The following is a 7,500-nucleotide window of genomic DNA, read 5'->3' on the forward strand; positions in this document are numbered from 1 at the left end:
CTTTATCGGTTTGATTGTCAGTGTCGATTCTCTTTTCGATGAGAGTTTACGGGAATATGTCTGTCACTGTAGTTTGTGATATATTTTCAATGAAATGTTTACTTCTTTTTTCTCTGTAGTTTAAATGAGAATCCGGTAGCACTTTTACTGGGTACCATGGCTTCATAAATGTAACGCATCCTAAAAATTAGTATTTGTTTTAGTTTGTGTGTGAAGTTATTTTAAGAGTATGTTAGCTGTAACATATCTAAAATACTGATACATTCACATCGTTTCGTAGTGCGAGTTGTCTGATTTAGTCGAGGTTGGTGAGTGGTGCTATTGCTGTTGTTCTCTTTTTTTTTTTTTTTTTTTTTTTTTTTTCTTTTGCTTTGCAGTTGACGGCTTGAGGTTTCTCGGGCGGCGGGAGGAGGTTGGTGGAGAATGTGGCCGATTTCCTGGTGGCCACGTTCAAACGAAGTACCTGGTCCTTGTCATGGGTCACGACGATGGAGGAAGAGTGGAGGGGCTGAGTTGAGTAGAGGCTCGCGGTTAGCCTCTCCTGCCGGCTACGCTCAACCGACGCGTAGTTTCTGGTGCTTGCCGTGGGTCACGGTGCTGGAAAGGGGGAGGGGAGATGAGGTTTTCGTCAGGCTCTGTAAGTGAAGAGCAAGAAAGGTTACACAAAGATAAGTAAAATATATATATATACTATTTCGTACTCACGATGGCTGGCAAGGTCGGTTGTGGTGCAGGGGTGGGTAGAGGTGCAATCGTCGCTTGAAGGAAACGGTTGCGGAGGGGTGGTGTGTATAATGTAGGATGTGTCACTCGCTGGGAGGTTCGCCGAATGAGACCGTTTGGAACTGCTGGCCCTGAAGTCAGCGCGCTCGATCTGAGTCCCTCGTGACCTATTGGAGTCGCGTGGCTTCGTTCTAGAAGTATGGGAACGAGTAAGATTTTAAGTAGTATTACTTACGGAATGGGTGCGCGAGAGCGCCTCGTGATGCGTTTGCAGAGTTTGCGTGCTCGCACGGTTCTGCCTTCAGCAAATGTTGCGTAGGCTCGTGGGAAGGGGCCTGGTAACCTCGAAGTAGGCGCGCGGGGCTGAATGAAGTCTTTAGGGCAGTTGCCTCGATATTTCTGAGTCTAGGTTGGATTTCGGGGGTTTGATTGAAGTCTTAAAGACGATGCGCTGGGCTTAATTGATATCGGGCTTCGATGCGTTGCACTGATCGTTCTTGTGACTTGATTGGAGTTTAATGCGGTGATGCGTTGAGTTATATCTTGAGATTTCGTCACTGGAAATCACTACTCTAGTCTGACGATTTTGGTCGTGGACTAGCGGCGTCCATCGGAGGCTGTGTGAGCTTTTGATGACTACAAAGGTGGACGTGGGTTGTCGTAGACGGGCGGTCTCTCTTCGGGGGCGTAAGGAGGAATAGCAGACTGTCACTACCACTACCGCCTGTCGCATAACCTCGGTGGGCTATTCTGGCTGTTTTAGTCGTGTATGGGCGAACTCTCTTCGAAGTCGTCTAGGTCCACTGCCTGGCACCTTTCGTGTAACCGGTTAATGGTTACATTTTAGGGTGGCGTATGGACCGCTACCACCAGTCGTGTAACTGGTTAGTGACAACACCTGTGGCAGGGAATGTAAAGCCTTTTCGGCCTTCCTTGGTTTATTGAAGCAATTAGATATTTACAGAGTGGGGATGTAATCCCTTATGGGGAGAGTCCCCAAGTGCTCCCTGTAAGGGAGAGTCCTCTTCTGGTGACGTAGTCGCCTCATATATATGTGAATATGCCTATCTCTGCATATCTGGTGTAGGGTTTACAGATAGATCATAGGTTTGGGATTTATACAATGCTATTTGTGTGTTAGTTGTAGTATCTAGTGCCTAGTTAGTATTAGAGAAAGTGCCCTGACATGGTGTATGGATTATAGTTATGATAGTGTAGTTAGGTAACTATAAGGAAATGGTTAATGATTTGTCTGGTGACACTATGTACTTGCTTTGTCAACTTTCCTTTGATCGGTGGTGTGATGTGTGTTGTATATTTGAGTCAGGTGTTTATGATTTGGTAATGTGGAGGTCAGGAAGATTAGAGGTATTGTAAGAGACCAGTGAGCATCTTCTTGCATGCATGTGGATCATGTGTCAGTCATGTGACATATCGTAATGGTTAGTAATCTTATATGGATACAGTGAGCTTGAGTCATATGTTTGCATATGCTTCCTTCGCAGCATAGCATTGTGATTCTTCTTTTCACAGAGGAAATGGTAACACCGATGTTGGAGGCACTGGGGAGACGTTTAGAACTTTCTTCGAGAGAATTGTACACCACAGTATTCTACTTAAGTAGAGTGATGTCTTTAATCAATTTATGTTTCATGATGAGGCTGGAGACTTGTATTTTTGTAGTGTGAATTGGTGCATGTAGTGTTACGTGTAATGCTTTCTTTCAAAACAGACGAATGTATTTTGAAGAGAAATAATTGAGATCTAAAAACTATTCGGGATAACTAACCTTTCTAGCTATCCGAGTATAATATTCAAAGGTGACGTCTTAGACTTCAGTAATACGACTCTGAGAGTAAGTTGATCGTCTTTAATTCCCTTAACACATTAACATATACTAAAATGAACAAAGTTTTATGGATATAGTTTACGTAACTATTAAGTTTTAAAAAAAGATTAAAGAATAAAAATAAAAAAGTAAAATAAAATAAAATAAAATAAGATAAAATAAAATAAAATAAGATAAAATAGAATAGAATAAAACATAAAATGAAATAAAATAAAATAAAATAAAATAAGATAAAATAAAATAAAATAAAATAAAATAAAATAAACCAAAATAAATCAAAATAAGATAAAATAAAATAGAATAAAATAAAATAAAATAAAATGAAATATAATAAAATAGAATGAGATAGCATAAAATAAAATATATTAAAACAAAATGAAATTAAATAAAGTAAAATAAAATAAAACAAAATGAATTAAAATGAAAATAAAATAAAATAAAGCAAAATAAAATAAAATAAGATAAAACATATAAACAAAACAAAATCAAGTAAAATAAAATAGATTAAAATAAAATAAAACTAAACTAAATTAAACTAAACTAAACTAAACTAAATTAGAATAAAATATAAAATAATAAAAAATAATAAAAGAAGATAAAGTATATAAGATTAAATCGAATGAAATTAAATAATACAAGATGCTCTTCTAGTATGTAGCAATTAATAAACAAGACTAAATTTTTGTGCATTAGACAGATTACGTTACATAGAATGTCACCTAAGTGAAAAACATTAGAAAAATAATAACACACGAAGGAAGTGGCTAGAAAAGGGAAATAAACATAAAGACTGAACAAGATGTGGAGAAGGTTACAATAAATCACAAGTTTGTTAGGAATTAGTTTAAAAATATATATAGAAATTAAACAAAATATATAGTAAAAAATAAATGCGTGTACGAGAATTGAAGAAGACGAAGCAGACCTAACGACCGTTTTAGAGAGAAAGAAAGAGAGAGAGAGAGACATAGACAGAGAGAGAAAGAGAGCAAGAGTGAAAGTGAGAAAGAGGAAGAGGAGAAACGGGAGAAGGCGATGAAGCTCCCGCGTGGAATCCGACCTGGACAACGACGGCGTGTCAAATTGACTCGAAACTCAAATTGCTCTCACCGAGCTCACACCTGTGGGGCACTCAACAAGCCTTCACTAGCCACGTCTCACCAATCACCGTAGACTGAAATCGTCACCTCAATAAATATGCACAAAAAGTGCAAAAGTAAATATGATGGGACTCATGTATATATATATATATATATATATATATGTATATATATATATATATATATATATATATATATGTATATATGTATATGTATATATATGTATATATATATATATATATATGTGTGTGTGTGTGTGTGTGTGTGTGTGTTGTGTGTGTGTGTGTGTGTGTGTGTGTGTGTGTGTGTGTGTGTGTGTGTGTGTGTGTGTGTGTGTGTGTGTGTGTGTGTGAGTGTGTGTGTGTGTGTGTGTGTGTGTGTGTGTGTGTGTGTGTGTGTGTGTGTGTGTGTGTGTGTGTGTGTGTGTGTGTGTGTGTGTGTGTGTGTGTGTAAGCGGAGTAGGAAACACAGGAGTCTTAGTCTTGAGTTTATTCCTGACTAGTTTCGCAGGTATGCTTGTTTGAAAAACCATACCTGCGAAACTAGTCAGGAATAAACTCAAGGCTAAGACTCCTGTGTTTCCTACTCCGCTTACGTCAAACTATCAGAATGTCTCAACATATATATATATACTGTATATATATATATATATATATATATGTGTATATATATATATATATATATAGACATATATGCAAAAGAACCACAGGAGAAGAGATACTTGTAGACAGTAAGTACTTTCGTATATTACATCTTCAGACTAAATGAAAGAGATACAGAACTGTGTTTAGATGTAAGTATCAGGTAGCAAACGTAGGGAAGGGGGGAGACAATACAATGCGGGTGTGGGGGGGTTGACCTTACCTCCATCGACCTGACCAACACATATGGTTAAATCTGGCGGGAACATCTTGGTGATCATTTGGGTTACCAATTTATCACATTTAAAATGTCCATTGCTTAAGTTTATATTTTTATCAAAAGTCGCTGATATTAAGCATGATTCTATTATATTCCTTTCGTGTAGCTTCTTCCCTTTGTTTAGCTAAAATTGTTGTCTTAGACCATCAATATGATGGTTGTATGCTACTTTGTGTTGAAATAACGCATTATTTTCCTGGGCAAATATCACACTATATTTATGTTGGGAAATCATTGTTTCCAAGTTTTTCCCAGTTTGTCTAATGTAATTTTTTTTTATAATCTTGGCATGGAATTTTATAGATAACACCACTGTTGTTAGGCGAGCTGTTCTTAATCAAAGCTACTTTGAAATCCAATTACTTGAGTATGTTGACAATACTAAGAAAGCTTTCATGAAAAGGAAGAACAAGTGTATTAATTTGCCCATGTTTTTCTTGTTTTTGATTGTGTATTTGTAAAAACGTTCCTTGGTAGTGCTGTGACATTAATTAAGAATATGAGTGTCATATTTTAATAATATTCCCGATAATTCTAATTTTGTCATCAATAAATTCAGGATCTGAAATCCCATAAGCTCTCTAGTACATGGAAATAAAAACTGATCTTTTTACATTGATCAATAAGGTCAAATGTCTCAACATTGATTATCCCTACAATTTTGTTAGTTTCGATGTCACTGGGCTTTTTGTTCATGTTATAATTCAAGATGTTTTACCCTTTCTCCCAAATATTCTAGGTAACAGAAGCAAGGATTTCCCAACATAATTATAGTGTGAGATCTGCCCAGGAAAATAAAGCGCTATTTCAACACAAAGCCATTTACAACCATCATATTGATTGGTCTAAGGCAATAATTTTAGCCAAAGGGAAGATGCTACATGAAAGGAATATAATAGAATTATGCTTAATATCAGGCACTTTTGATAAAAAATATAAATTTAAGCTATCGTTTCTCCTCTTCCTCTTTCTCACTTTCACTCTTGCTCTCTTTGTCTCTCTTTCATTTAGTCTGAAGATGTAATATACGAAAGTACTTACTGTCTACAAGTTTCTCTTCTCCTGTGGTTATTTTACATTTTCGTATCACGATGAGCTGATTGCTTGTGTGTATATATATATATATATATATATATATATATATATATATATATATATATATGTATATGTATATAATATACATACATACATACATATACCAAAGGCTTTATCCCCCTTACACGGGGGTAGCCAAAAAGAAAAAAGGCATAGAAATCACTCTCACCCATTCCATTCCCCATATATTCCACTCCCTTCCACCCTCCTCCCTCCCTCTCATCTTGGCACCTCCTGGATGACGGGTCATCCCTGAATCTTGTCCACTGCCCTGGGTCAGAAGCAGTGTCACAAGACACAGCACATCCACAGTAAGGCCGCTTCATAAAATCGGTGACCCCCTCCCCTCTCCGTCCCCTCATGTAGAAAATTATAGTGTGAGATCTGCCCAGGAAAATAAAGCGCTATTTCAACACAAAGCCATTTACAACCATCATATTGATTGGTCTAAGGCAATAATTTTAGCCAAAGGGAAGATGCTACATGAAAGGAATATAATAGAATTATGCTTAATATCAGGCACTTTTGATAAAAAATATAAATTTAAGCTATCGTTTCTCCTCTTCCTCTTTCTCACTTTCACTCTTGCTCTCTTTGTCTCTCTTTCATTTAGTCTGAAGATGTAATATACGAAAGTACTTACTGTCTACAAGTTTCTCTTCTCCTGTGGTTATTTTACATTTTTCGTATCACGATGAGCTGATTGATTGTGTATATATATATATATATATATATATATATATATATATATGTATATGTATATATATACATAGATACATACATATACCAAAGGCTTTTTACCCCTTACACGGGGGGTAGCCAAAAAGAAAAAGGCACAGAAATCACTCCCACCCATTTCATTCCCCATATATTCCACTCCCTTCCACCCTCCTCCCTCCCTCCTATCTTGGCACCTCCTGGATGACGGGTCATCCCTGCATCCTGTCCACTGCCCTGGGTCAGAAGCAGTGTCGCAAGACACAGCACATCCACAGTAAGGCCGCTTCATAAAATCGGTGACCCCCCTCTCCGTCCTCTCATGCAGAAAAGGAGAAGATGGGGAGAAATTCATTCGGGCTGCGTCGATTTTTTTTTCTCATACATACTTCCTCACCCCCCATCCCCCACCCACTCCCGCTCATGCATCACAGCCTCATTTATACACAACCCTTCTCTATTCACCCCTATCTTCTGTCCTCTCCCGTCCTTCCTCTACAGACATTCCTCTCTTTTGTAAAGTCCCTTTCACCCCATCCATTCATCTCATACTAGGACGTCCCCTCATATTCACTCCTTCCACCTCCGCCTTCCACACTTCTTTTACTAATCTTTCTTCACTCATTCTTTCCATGTGTCCAAACCATCCTAATACTTTTTCATCAACCCTTGCATATACATATATATATATATATATATATATATATATATATATATATATATATCAATTATGTGTGTGTGTGTGTGTGTGTGTGTGTGTGTGTGTGTGTGTGTGTGTGTATAAATATTTATGTATATATCTATACATTCGTAGAGGACGGACAATGACATGCATAGCCTGTAGTGTTCTGTAACCAACACATGTAGTTACCCCTTTAAGACTCGTGACCGCCAAGCACAGGACAAAACTATGGTCACCCCTTAGAACATACGTTCGATTAATTCATATTGATTTAGATAATAATATTCACTCCAGCAACTTCATTTATTTTGTAAATAAATTTAAAAATATCCCTCTGTATCCTGTAGCAAGGATATATCTGTATTAAAAAAGATTTTAAATGATTGTATACTAAACACAAAGAGTCAAGAATT

General features: G+C 37.1%; 1 pseudogene; it reads left to right on the top strand.

Moving 5' to 3' along the window:
- Window positions 1-2,162: 2,162 nt before the first annotated feature.
- LOC143021184 (uncharacterized) overlaps window positions 2,163-7,500 on the top strand; it is an 8,052-nt pseudogene continuing 2,714 nt past the window's right edge.

Source organism: Oratosquilla oratoria, chromosome 41, assembly GCF_046742065.1.
Source record: "Oratosquilla oratoria isolate Oo_2021 chromosome 41, ASM4674206v1, whole genome shotgun sequence".
Taxonomy (NCBI): domain Eukaryota; kingdom Metazoa; phylum Arthropoda; class Malacostraca; order Stomatopoda; family Squillidae; genus Oratosquilla; species Oratosquilla oratoria.